The sequence below is a fragment of the Saimiri boliviensis genome, chromosome X (assembly GCF_048565385.1).
Source record: "Saimiri boliviensis isolate mSaiBol1 chromosome X, mSaiBol1.pri, whole genome shotgun sequence".
Lineage (NCBI taxonomy): Eukaryota > Metazoa > Chordata > Mammalia > Primates > Cebidae > Saimiri > Saimiri boliviensis.
In genome coordinates this window covers 119,805,185-119,818,647 of record NC_133470.1, presented here as the reverse complement: position 1 = coordinate 119,818,647, position 13,463 = coordinate 119,805,185, and positions in this window count along the sequence as shown.

Genomic DNA, 13,463 nt, shown 5'->3' with positions numbered 1-13,463 from the left:
TGATTGCTTGGTGTAAGCCCTATATAAATGAAGAGGATGAAGTAAAGTTATGAAGTAATTTACTTAGTGTACACCCTATGTAAATGGAGAGGATATCTCCTGTCATAACTGAAGTATTTCCATATGATTTAGTTCTAGGAAGTAAGGGTGAATTGGCCTTATGTTCCCTGCCTCCAGACCCTATTCTAGTGCCTAATATCCACTTATTTGTGTATTCTTTAATTCTTTTCAGTGATGTTTTTAGTGGACAAGTCTTTAGCCTTTTTGGTTAGGTTTATTCCTAAATATTTTGTTCTTTTTGATACTATTATAAAGGGAATTATTTTCTTAATTTCCTTTTTGGATTGTTAATTCTTAGTCTTTAGAAATCAAGCTGGTTTTGAGTGTTGATTTTGTGTTCTGCAACTTTGTTGACTTTGTTTGTTAGTTCTAACAGTTTTTCAATGCATCTTTAAGGCTTTCCACATATTAAATCATGTCATCAGCAAACATAATTTTACTTCTTCCTTTCCAATTTGGATGCCTTTTATTTCTTTTTCTTGCTTAATTGTTCTGGCTAGTATGTCCAACACTATGTTGAATAGAAGTAGTAAAAGTAGGCATTCATGTCTCATCTAGAGCAGTCAGTCAAGAGAAAAATATAAAGGGCATCCGAATTGGAAAAGAAGAAGTAAAATTATCTTTGCTTGCATATTATGTGATCTTATATTTGGAAAAACCCTAAAGATTCCACAAGAAAACCATTATAACTGATTTTAAAAATTTACTGTGGTCACAGAACACAAAAACAACATAGAAAAATTGGTAGTATTTCTATATGTCAATAGTGAACAATGTGGAGAAAGGAATTTTAAAAAGTAATCCCATATTTAATAGGTACACATAAAATGAAATGCCTAGGAATTAACCAAAGAAGTGAAAGAGATCTACAGTGCAAACTATAAAACACTGATAAAGGAAATTGAAGAGGACACCAGAAAATGGAAAAAATATTCCATGTTCATGGGTTGACTCAGCTATTGTTACAGGCAAATACTACTAAGTTAGAGTTTCAATTTTGTCTACTTACTAAGTTAGGTTTATCTACCGGACCTAAAAATAGAAGGACAGAGCCCATCTCAGGCCATATTTACTTTGCTTTAACAATGGGAATGTAAATTAATACAACCACTGTGGAGAACAGCTTGAAGATTCCCCAAAAAAGTCAAAATAGAACTGCCATATGATTCAGCAATCCTACTACTGGTTATGTATCCACAGGAAATTAAATCAGTACGTCAAAGAGATACCTGTATTCCCATGTTTGTTGCAGCTGTATTCACAATTGCCAAAATTTGGAAGCAACCTAAGCGTTCATCAATAGATAAATGGATTTTTAAAATGGTACTTATACACAATGGACCACTGTTTAGCCATAAAAAATAAGATCCATTCATTTGCAACAATATGGATGGAACCGGAGGACATTATGTTAAGTGAAATAAGCCAGGCGTAGAAAGACAAACATTGCATGTTCTTACTTATTTGTGGGATATAAAACTCAAAACTATTGAACTCTTGGGCATAGAGAGTAGAAGGATGGTTACCAGAGGATGGGAAGGGTAGTGGGGGGCTTGGGGAGAAGTGGAGATGGTTAATGGGCACAAAAAAATAGAAAGAATAAATAAAACCTACTATTTCATAGCACAATAGGATGACTTATGGTCAAGAATAACTTAATTGCACACTTCAGCTTAAAAAGTGTAATTAGATTGTTAGCAATTCAAAGGATGAATGCTTGAAGGAATCGATACCCCATTCTCCATAATGTGTTTATTTCACATTGAATGCTTGTATCAAAACAGCTCTTGTATCCCATAAATACATACAGCTACTATTTACCACCCAAATTTGAAAAGAAAAAAATTTTAATAATAATACAGAGTAAATAAAGTATTGGGATAATATAGCTTTTTATCTCACTTAGCTATTATGAATACAGTCAAAGTCACAGGCCTAGTATATATAAAGATTTTCAGGGCAATATTTGTAGATTTTATCTCCAACTATATCTTCTCTAGATCTAGAAAAACAGTGTTTGGATCCAGGCCCCATCGAGATCTTAAGACAGTTTGCCTCTAGGTCACTACTAGCTATAAGGCCTTCAGGACATCTTTTGCCTCTTCTGAATCCCAGTTTCCTTATCTCTTAAGTGAAGAGGTTGGTCTGCTTGATCTCTAAGGGTTCACTGGCTTTGACATTTTGGCATCTGGGAATAGTGGCAAAAACTCTGAAATTGAATGTCAGACTGAGGATCAGGCAAAGAGAATATTGTCACTGAAAATGCTGAGTCCATTTTAAATATAGACAATAAACACCTTGCGCTGAGTAAGGATGGCTTTCATATGATTTGTTTCAACTTTTCTCATTTAGATAACACGAGAAAATGAGTGCAATTCCTATGAAAATCATAGAAGACGGAAAAGTAATTGCAGGCAGACATCTGTACAACTATATTTAATTATTCTAAGGGAACAATATGAAACAAATGTAATTTCCAGGAGGGAGCTTCTAAAATCTAACTGAACAGTTCATAACAACTTCTGTAAACAATCCTAATGCAGAACCAGAAAATTCTTAAGTAAAACTACCTGGCTTGGTTTTATTTTTACATTTGAGATTTCCATGCATTAATTTTCTGTGGTGATTATAAATGTATTGATGTTGGACCCTTTCTGCTTAAAGCATGCAGGCAATGCCATATTGAAGAATTCAGTGCTGTGAAGATATTTCCTCATTTTCAATCTTAAGATTTAAAACTCTTCTGCTGTAATAATACAAACATACTAGACATGCTAAATAAATTTCAGTATTCCAAATGCTATTGGCTCCAACAGCAGAGGACTTTGCCTAGTGATAATGTAAGGGGGAAAAAAATAATTTTTCCTCTACCTTTTCTGAGTTAGTTGAGACAGACCCCTGTAACAAAAGACAGATTAACAAGAGAAAAATAATTAGAAGTTTATTTGCATGTACAGGCATACCACAGAGATACTGCAGGTTTAGTTCCAGACCACCACAATAAAGTGAATATCTCAATAAAGTGAATATAGCAATAAAGCTGTTGCACAAATTTTTTGGATTTCCAGTGCATGTACAAGTGAGAGAGAAGAAAGGAAAAAAACCTAGTCAGACAGGCAGTTAAGGTGGGTCCTGAGTTTTACCCTTTTGAACAAAAGAACAGCCTGCGGGCACTGATAAGGGAACTTGCACAGGAGGGCTTGCTGAAGATATGCCCACAGCTGCACAGGTAAGAGAAGCTACACAGGTGACTTGCCCAGACATGCCTGCAATAGAAAATTCTGTTCCCTGACACATGCACAGTGAAGGGAACAAAGCAATATGCAGTAACTCAAGTTAAGGACCATCATGTGCATTAGGAGGACAGGGTGGAGCTACCAGAAATTCATGCTTTATGCAAACGAGATGGCCAGCCCTCATTGGTTTCCTATAAAAACCTTTGCTTTCAACTGTAAAAATGGCGACCCACTTCCCGGCCCCCTCTCTGTAGCAAAGAGCTTTCATTTTTGCTTATTAAACTTTCACTCCAACCTCATCCCTTGTATCCATGCTCCTTAATTCTCTCAGTCATGAGACAAAGAACATCAGGTAATACCTCACAATAAGAGACTGCTACCTTGTGGTGCATTGGCAAGAATGTGACACAAGTTTTACGTGTATTATCCTATAGTCTACTAAGTGTGCAATAGCATTATGTCTAGGAAGACAATGCATGTGTCTTATCTTAAAAATACTTTATTGTGAGAGAATGGAATCATGTCCTTTGCAGCAATATAGATGCAGCTGGAGGTCATTATCCTGAGCAATTTAACACAGGAACGGAAAACCAGATACTGCATTATCTCATTTATTTAAGTGGAAGCTAAACATTGAGTACAAATGGACACAAAAAAGGGAAGAACAGACACTGGAGCCTAGTGGGAGGAGGGTGAGAGTTGAACAATTACCTATCAGGTAATATGCTTATTATCTTGGTGATGAAATAATTTATATACCAAACCCCACAGGTACAAGTAAAGAAGTTAATTTTTTAAAACCTAATGTATTAGTTTTCTATTGCTTTTTAAACAGATTACCACAGGCCAGATGGGGTGGCTCACACCTGTAACCCAAGCAGTTTGGGAGGATGAGGTGGGTGGATCATGAGGTCAGGAGTTCAAGACCAGCCTGGCCAACACGGTGAAACTTCATGTCTATCAAAAATTACAAAAATCAGATGGGTGTGGTGATTTTTGTCCCAGCTACTCAGGAGGCTGAGAGGGTAAAATCACTCAAACCCTGGAGGTAGCGGTTGCAGTGAGCTGAGATCACGCCACAGCACTCCAGCCTGCGCTAACAGAGTGAGACCCTATCTCAAAAACAAAACAAAACAAAACAAAAAAAAAAATAAATTACCACAAAAAGCAGCTTAAAACAGTACCCATTCATTATCTCACAGTTCTGTAGATCAGAAGTCCGGTCATGCTTGGCTGGTTCTCTCCGTAGGGTTTCATAGAGCTGAAATTGTTACCGGAAAGGGGTCTCAATCAAGACCCCAAGAGAGGGTTCTTGGGTCTCACGCAAGAAAGAATTGGAGACAAATTCATAGAGTAAAGTGAAAGCAAGTTTATTAAGAAAGTAAAGGAATAAGGAAAGACTACTACATAGGCAGAGCAGATCTGAGGGCTGCTGATTGCCCATTATTATGGTTATTTCTTGATTATACACTAAACAATGGGTGTAATATTCTTACCTCCCCTTTTTAGATCATATAGGGTATTTTTTGACATTGCCATGGCATTTGTAAACTGTCATGGATCTGGTGGGATTGTAGCAGTGATGACGACCAGAGGTCACTCTTGTCGCCATCTTGGTTTTGGTGGGTTTTGGCCTGCTGCTTTACTGCAAACTATTTTATCACAGCAAGGTCTTTTTGATCTGTATCTTGTGCCAACCTCCTATCTCATCCTGTGACTTTGAATGCCTTACCATGTGGGAATGCAGCCCAGGTAGGTCTCAGCCTTATTTTACTCAACCCCTATTCAAAATGGTTCAAATGCCTCTGACAAAATCAAGGTGCTGACCAGGCTTCCCTGTAACTTGGAAGTTCTGGGGGAAAAAATCTGCTTCCAAGTTCATTCTAGTTGTTAGCAGATTTCAGTTCCTTGGGGTTGTGAGAATGAGATTCCCATTTCCTTGCTGGCTTTGAGCCAGGGTCACTCTGCTTCTAGAGGCAGCTTGAATTCCCTCCATCTTTAAACCAGCAACAGAAAGTTGTGTCCTTCTCACTCTTTGAATCATTCTGACTTCCTCTTTGCTCCCTTTTGCTTTTATCATATGATTAGATTAGGCTGACCTGGATGCATGTTGTTAAAGAAAAGGAAGGCAAAATTACAACTGAAAAGCAACTAGGAAACTAACATATATTTAATTACTCAATGCATTCTCTCCCTTTCCAAAATAAACAGTTTTTGGTCCAGCTGGGTCATAGATCACAGCAGGAAAAAATTTATAACCAGACCAAAAAAAAAAAAAAAAAAAAACACTGTGAAAAAAATAACTGATATATTTGGAAATACTAACTACAGCAACTCAATGGACAACGTCAGAATCCCCACATAGCATTTGGGCTTTTGTTGTATTTAACCAGTAATACAATGTGACTACATACGATAAACATATTCCTTTGAAATTTCTAACTACCCATTAAAAAAACAAAGGGTCTTCAGTCAGGTGCTATGGCACATTCCTGTAATCACAACACTTTGTGAGCCCAAGGTAGGCTGATTTCTTATGCCCAGGAGTTTGAGACCAGCCCGGCAACATGGCAAAAGCTGTCTCTAATAAAAATACAAAAAATTTAGCTGGACTGTGGTGGTGCATGCCTGTAGTCCCAGCTATTTGGGAGGCAGAGGTGGGAAAATCACCTGAGCCAGGGAAGGTGAGGATGCAATAAGCCATGATCCTGGGGGACTGGAATGAGACCTTGTCTTAATGTCTCAAAAAAAAAAAAGAAAAGAAAAGAAAGAAAAGAAAAAAAGAAAAGAAAAGAAAACTCTTCTATATTGTTTATTACATGAAGAGCTGTTTTAGTAAGACAAAGCAAGAACCAGATCCACTAGTGGTCTTTCAGGAATCCTCGATGTGGTAGAATGAAATTTTGGATAACTGAGCTGCTTTTCATAATAACTCGCATGTATCCATGTGCTCCAGCTACTTTTTTTGGTAACAACTTTATTGAGATATAATTCTCATACTATAAGTTTTCACCAAGTTGAAGTATACAGTTCAGTGGCTTTAGTATATTAAGAGAGTATGCAACCATTGCTATAATCTAATTTTAGAACATTTTCAATGTCCCTCAAAGAAACTCTGTATCCATTAGCAGTCACTCCCCCTTTCTCTCCTTTTCTCTCCTTCTTGCAGCCCAAGGCAGCCATGAATCCATTTTTTCTCTATATGAAGACTCTGGCTGTTTTTGTTCCAAAATGCATATAGATATAAGCATACTTTAAAAATAGTGGGCCTGCTTTGGCAATTAAACAGTAGAATCTGGGCACAGTGGCTCACACCTATTATCCTAGTAGTTTCGGAGGACAAAGTGGGCTGATCACTTGAACCCAGGAGTCCAGCCTGGGCAACAGAGTGAGATCCTGTCTCTCTCTCTCTCTCTCTCTATATATATATATATATATATATATATATATATATATATATACATATATATATATGTGTGTGTGTGTGTGTGTGTGTGTGTGTGTGTGTGTGTGTGTGTATATAAAATTAACTGGATGAGGTGTCACTTGCCTGTGGTACCAGCTACTCGGAAGGCTAAGGTGGGAGGATCACCTGAGCCCAGGAAGAAGAAATTTTTAAAAATAAACAGTAGAAAAACTCATCTAGGGATTTTGAAGTAACAATATAAAAAAGACTAGATTCATGCATGCATGTAATTTTTTAAAAAGATAAACAGTGGAAAAATTCATCTAGATATTTTGATGTAATACGAAAAGACTAGATTAATGCATGCATGCAATCCTTCTGAATGCTGCACTAATACTCCCTGATTCAGAACTTGGAATCTAACTACTAAACAGGAAGCTTAAAGATTCTTGAATATACCTTCTTCATTTTTCAGCTGGAGATGGTGAGACTTATGTGAAGTTGAATCGTCCAACGTTGCTCATCTAATTAGTGACGATCAAATATATTTTTATTAATTATTATCCTTAAATGACACAAATGTGAGAAATGGGGTTAAAACTTTACTCTTAAAGACAAAATATACTACAACCAAGAATTTTCTGCACCAGCTCAGAGGAATATACTTGAAATTCAACTTTCAAGCAATGGGTAATCAGGTAAATGTAATAGAATTGCACAATAAGCTTGTTTACATGATGTTAAAGAATTCATGTGTATTTTAGGACTATTTGATGTATAAAAAAGGTATCTTTTATGTATCAGAAAAAAATGCAGTTAACTAGACTCTATCTGGAGCACATAATTCACAAGGAGTCTCTTCCCTGTACTGCACCTTCATGAAAAATACAAAGGTCAAAGAAAAGCCAATTTCAATTATTTATTTTTAAAACAAACTTCAAGTTGAATATGGATTTAGTCCAATCTACTACAGTTGTTCCTCGGTATCTCTGGGGGATTAGCTCCCGGACCCCAGTGGATACCAAAACCATGGGTCCTCAGGTACCTGATATGAAATAGCATAGTAATTGCATATAACCTATACACATCCTCCTATATTATGAAATAGCATAGTAATTGCATATAACCTATACACATCCTCATATATATATATATATATATATATATATATATATATATATATTTGAGACATGGTCTTACTCTGTTGTCCAATATGCCTGAAGCTTCCTAATGTAATTTGTGGCAAGTGATTTGGAGAGAGAATGTTTCTTCAAATCACAAAAATAATACACGTTAATTGCAGAAATTTTTGAAAATACATCCAGTTCCCCATTGCTGGACTGTTAGGTACTTTTCAGTTTAAGATTTTGTAAATTATGCTTGTGGTGAGGTTTCATGTACTTCTATCTTTGCAGTACGTCTTGAATTCATTACGCATAATAATTTTCCAGAAGTAAAATTGCTAGATCAAATAGTACATATTCGGAATACTACACAGATTAAGAAGTTGCTGTACAGAAAGGTTGTACCATTTGACATCCCCAATACCAGAATATGTAAAAGCTTGTCTTCTCATAATCTCATTGACAAAAATATGGGATAGATACACTATTTTCAATGTCTTGCTTGCTAATGGGTAATTATGAGTAAAGAGCAACAGTATGGCCAGGCACAGTGGCTCATACCCGTAATCCCAGCACTTTGGGAGGCCAAGGCAAGTAGAATGCTTGAGCCGAGGAGGTCCAGACCAGCCTGGGCAACATGGAGATATCTTGTCTCTACAGAAAAAAATAGCCAAGTGGGGTGGTGTGCATCTCTCATCCCAGATACTCTGGAGGCTGAAATGGGAAAATCACCTGAGCCCCGGAAGTGGAGGCTGCAGTGAGTGGTGATTGCTCCACTGCATTCCAGTCTGGGCGACAGAGCGAGACACTGTCTCAAAAGAAAAACAAAAACAAGAAGCAAAAGCAACAGCTTAAGGCAATGAACCTAGCAATATTTCCCAAGTTTCAAATGGTTTTCTTCCCCTTGTATTAAGCAGCAGCTGTAGAAATCACAAACCTCTCCCGCTCTACCTTGAATAACATCAGAAGTACAAGAGCGCAAACAATCAGTTGGGACAATGCCAACAGATGTGCAGTCAAGCTGTTTGGCAGTACATGAACCAAGAAACAGGCTGACTGAATTTTCCATTTTTGTCTCTTTCGGAACCAATCGTAGCATGAATTTTCTGAGTGTGGTCTTCAAACCAGCATTCTCAGCCTCACCTGGGAACTTGCAAACTCTCAGGCTTCACGTCAGACCTATTGAATCAAAAACTCTAGGTGTGGGTCCCAAAAATCTGTGTTTTAACAAAAGCTCCAGAAAATTTTGATGTACACTAAAGTTTGAGATCATGCAGGATCCTACTCCTTAGTGGCAGCTAAAACTCCTGCCCAAGATCAGATGAAATTATAGTGCTTACCCCTTGCCTCCATCTCTCCATCCATCCATGTTTCTGCTTCTTTTTAACGTGCCAAACTCCCTCCCTCTCTCCTGTCTACTACATTCCTACTCTAATATTCTATCTGATAATAGTAGTGCATGTTGGGTGACCCTCTGCTTGGCTGGATCTGTAGCGCTCTATCAGTGTAGCCATCCTCGTCTGCTCTTGGTGTTCCCAGAGATAGGGCCTATGATGTAGCAACTGATTACACTCTGTTGGTTCGGGAAAAGGGGATCCTGGTACAACCAGAAGTGGCAGAGCTGGAATCTGAGCTCAGATCTCTCAAGTCCCAGAGCTCATACTCTTAACCGTAAAAGTACTCAATGCTGGCCGGGCGCGGTGGCTCAAGCCTGTAATCCCAGCACTTTGGGAGGCCGAGGCGGGTGGATCAGGAGGTCGAGAGATCGAGACCATCCTTGGTCAACGTGGTGAAACCCCGTCTCTACTAAAAATACAAAAAACTAGCTGGGCGTGGTGGCGCGTGCCTGTAATCCCAGCTACTTAGGAGGCTGAGGCAGGAGAATTGCCTGAACCCAGGAGGCGGAGGTTGCGGTGAGCCGAGATCGCGCCATTGCACTCCAGCCTGGGCAACAAGAGCGAAACTCCGTCTCAAAAAAAAAAAAAAAAAAAAAAAGTACTCAATGCCTTTGCTTCAACATTGTCTCTTTCCAGGATGCCCTTTCCCTCCTTTGCTGACTGTGGATCGTCCCCATCCTTCAAGATACAGCTCTGTTATGTTAAATGGATTTAAATGGGAGAAAAAGTTTGTGCATGGTTTGGCCGTGTTGTGGTTTGATCTCTGGCTGTGCCCTCCTATTTTATTTCCTTCCTGTTTTTATCTCCCACACACCTTTCCAGCCACACCAGCTTCCTTACTGTGCTGCTCACATAGTAAGCATGCTCCTGCCTTCCTGCTTAGAATACTTTTCATACCTAGGGCAGAGGTCTCCAACCGTTTTGGCACTAGGGACAGGTATTGTGGAAAACAATTTTATCATGGACTGGGTGTGGGCGGGAAGGATGGTTTTGGGATGATTCAAGAGCATTACATTTATTGTGCACATTATTTCTGTTATTATTACATTGTAGTATATAATGAACATACTGAATGAATATAATGAATGGAAATGTAATGAAATATACAATTAGAGTAGAATCAGTGGGAGCCCTGAACTTGTTTTTCATGCAACTACATGGCCCCATCTGGATGGAGGTGATGGGAGACAATGACAGATCATCAAGCATTAGATTCTCATAAGTAGTTTGCAACCTAGATCCCACGCATGCACACTTCACAATAGGGTTCATGCTCCTATGAGAATCTAATGCTGACACGGATCTGATAGCAGGCGGAGCTCAGGCGGTAATGCCAGTGATGGAGAGCAGCTGTAAATACAGATGAAGCTCAGCCTCCTCTCACCTCCTGCTATGTGGCCTGGTTCCAAACAGGCCATCGACAGATACCCGTCTGCAGCCTGGGGGTTGGGGACCCCTGTCCTGGGTTGGGGACCCCTGCCCTATGAGACTCTTTCCCTACACATTTACATGGCTTTCTCCTTCTGGTCATTCAGAATGCTGTTCAAATGTTACTTCTTCCACTACCTCAGAGGCACCTCTCATGACCACCCTATCTGAAGTAGCTCTGTAATCATTCTATTTCCTTTTGTCATGCCTTATTTTTCTTCATAGCGTTTCTCATGATTTAACCTTTAATTATGTTTTCATTTGCTTAATGTTGCTCCTAACCATGAATGCAAGCTCTGTGAGGGCATGGGCTATTTAGATTTTTTTCTTTACTATTTTATCTCTAGAGCCTAACAAAGTACCTGGTATATAGAAGGTGCTCAAGAAATATTTTTGAATGAAAGTCAGAGTTCTGAAAAGAAAGTGAATTTTTAATGAAAGGATATTGCAAAAAATGCAATCAACAAAGATTGGGAAAAAATGTACCAAAATGCGTTAGAATTTAAGAACTGTAGGAAATTTGTGTTTTCCCACATTTACTTTAACATATTTTATAAATTCCTGAAATAATCATATTTTACTTATACTAGAAAAAATAAACACATTTGTGGCTAAAGTAATAAGAATTTAAGTTGTTTTTTGATTTGTACATCTCATGCTTCTTTTTCTTTAAGAGATGGGGGAGGCTCTTACTGTGTTGCCCAGCTGGTCTCAAACTCTTGCCTCAGGTAATCCTCCCACCTAGGTCTCCCAAAGTGTTGGAATTACAGGCGTGGGCCACCGCCCTACACCTTATGCCTTTAGTCCTGTGGGGTTTTGTTTTCTGCTATGGGTCTGGTGGAAAGATTTCCCTACTCCAGCTCAGTGCTGCCTGTCAACCGGCAGATGGCAGCATTCAACTTCCAAAAACTGGCCTTTTGCTATCCTCTCCCAAACCACAAAAAGTAAAGAAAGAAAGAAAACCCTTATGGTTAAACCAGTTGTGGAGTTTTTGGATACTTCAGAAAATAGATATTAGTTTGAAGCTGGAAAACATTTTATCCTTAAAGCACAGTTTCCCAGTTTAATTTGGACAGTTGATCTTCAGAGTATTCAAACAACTAATCCTGAAAGTCTACTAGCAGAGAGGAACTATGGCATAATTTTGCCTTTCTCAGAACCACACCTGGCAGTTGTGGTAGTCAAGACCAGCCTTCTGTGGAAATGTTTTGGCATCTGTGTGAAAAGCGTGACTTTTAGACCTCTGAACAATTCCTCTCCCATCCCCACAGCTCTAACTAATGCTCCCCAAATCACTTTCCTTTACCAGATAACTAACCAGGGAACAGTAAATGTCTGTTCCCTTTTTAAATCCAAATATCCCCTGAGGAATTTCAATTGTTATGGGTTTTTGTGTTTTGTTTTGTTTTTAAGACAGGGTCTTGCTCTGTTCCCCAGGCTGGAGTGCACTGGTAAGATCTCAGCTCACTGCAACCTCCGCCTCCCGGGTTCAAGTGATTCTCCTACCTCAACCACCCAGTAGCTGGGAGTACAGGCGTGCACCACAACACCTGGCTAATTTTTGCATGTTTAGTAGAGATCAGGTTTCACCATGCTGGCCAGGCTAGTCTCGAGCTCCTGACCTCAGTCGATCTGCCCGCCTTGGCGCCCCAAAGTGCTGGGATTACAGGCATGAGCCACCACGCTGGGCCATGAGTTGCCATAAAATTTTAATGTTGTAAAGTAATAAAATCTAGTTTTGTTTTGTTTTTAAGGAAAGAAATCTGGGACTAAGGGCTTAAACAACTTTCCCATGATCAGATGGCTAGCTAGTGGCAGAGCTAAGGAAAACAAGGCCTAGTTCTCCTACCTTCAGCCCACTGTAAACTTATGTTTGTTTAGGTTCTGCTATTATATATATCACACTGCTTTTCTTTATGAATATATACCTTGCAATAGTACGCTGTCTGGGACTTGCTTTAAAATATTTTAGAAATCAGTCACCCATTCAGCAAAATATATATGTATAAAGTATGTATAATTTATTATTAAAGATTAGCCAGGGATGATGGCACACACTCATGGTCCCAGCTACTCAGGAAGCTGAGGTGGGAAGATTGCTTGAGCCAGGGAGACAGAGGTGGCAGTGTGCCGAGATCATGCCATGCAGGGAGCCGAGATCATGCCACTGCACCTCAGCCTGAGTTACAGAGTGAGACCCTGTCTCAAAAAAAAAAAAAAAGAAGAAAGAAAGAAAGAGGTGTATAAATAAGTAATATACAGCATATGAAATTGTATAATAAAGGGTTTTTTAAAAGAGTATGTCTTATTAGAGAAACTAAGGAAGGAACATTTTAAAAGACAGAATGGAAAATGGGGAAATTGAGCATGAGGACAAATTTCTTCCGGTTATTTCTTCATTGACTGGTGGTGCTTGACTGAATCAGCTGTGTGATCTTAGAGAATTCATTTCCCCTCTATAAGCTTTTTTCTTCATCTGGGAAGTGAGGTCTTTAGAAACCATGGTCCTAAAACGTGCCGGGAAGCAATATGCATCTCAGCTCCTTGTGAAAACCCTCAAATATTTAAATTCCTTTTTGGATTTTCTGAAAGATGACAAATGAAACCTCAGATCATATAGAGCCCCATGGTTCTAACTAAATCATTTGACAGCTAAGCAGCTCCATGGCCCCACAATTCCTCAGAAGGCTCCAAAGCCACCAGTTCTGAACTGAGACTAAAGTCTTTAGCAAGCAGCCAAACGTAGCGTTGCAGTTTCCCCATGGCTTGAGGGTACCCAAGGAACACGGCCACATACCACTCCTATGGCTGC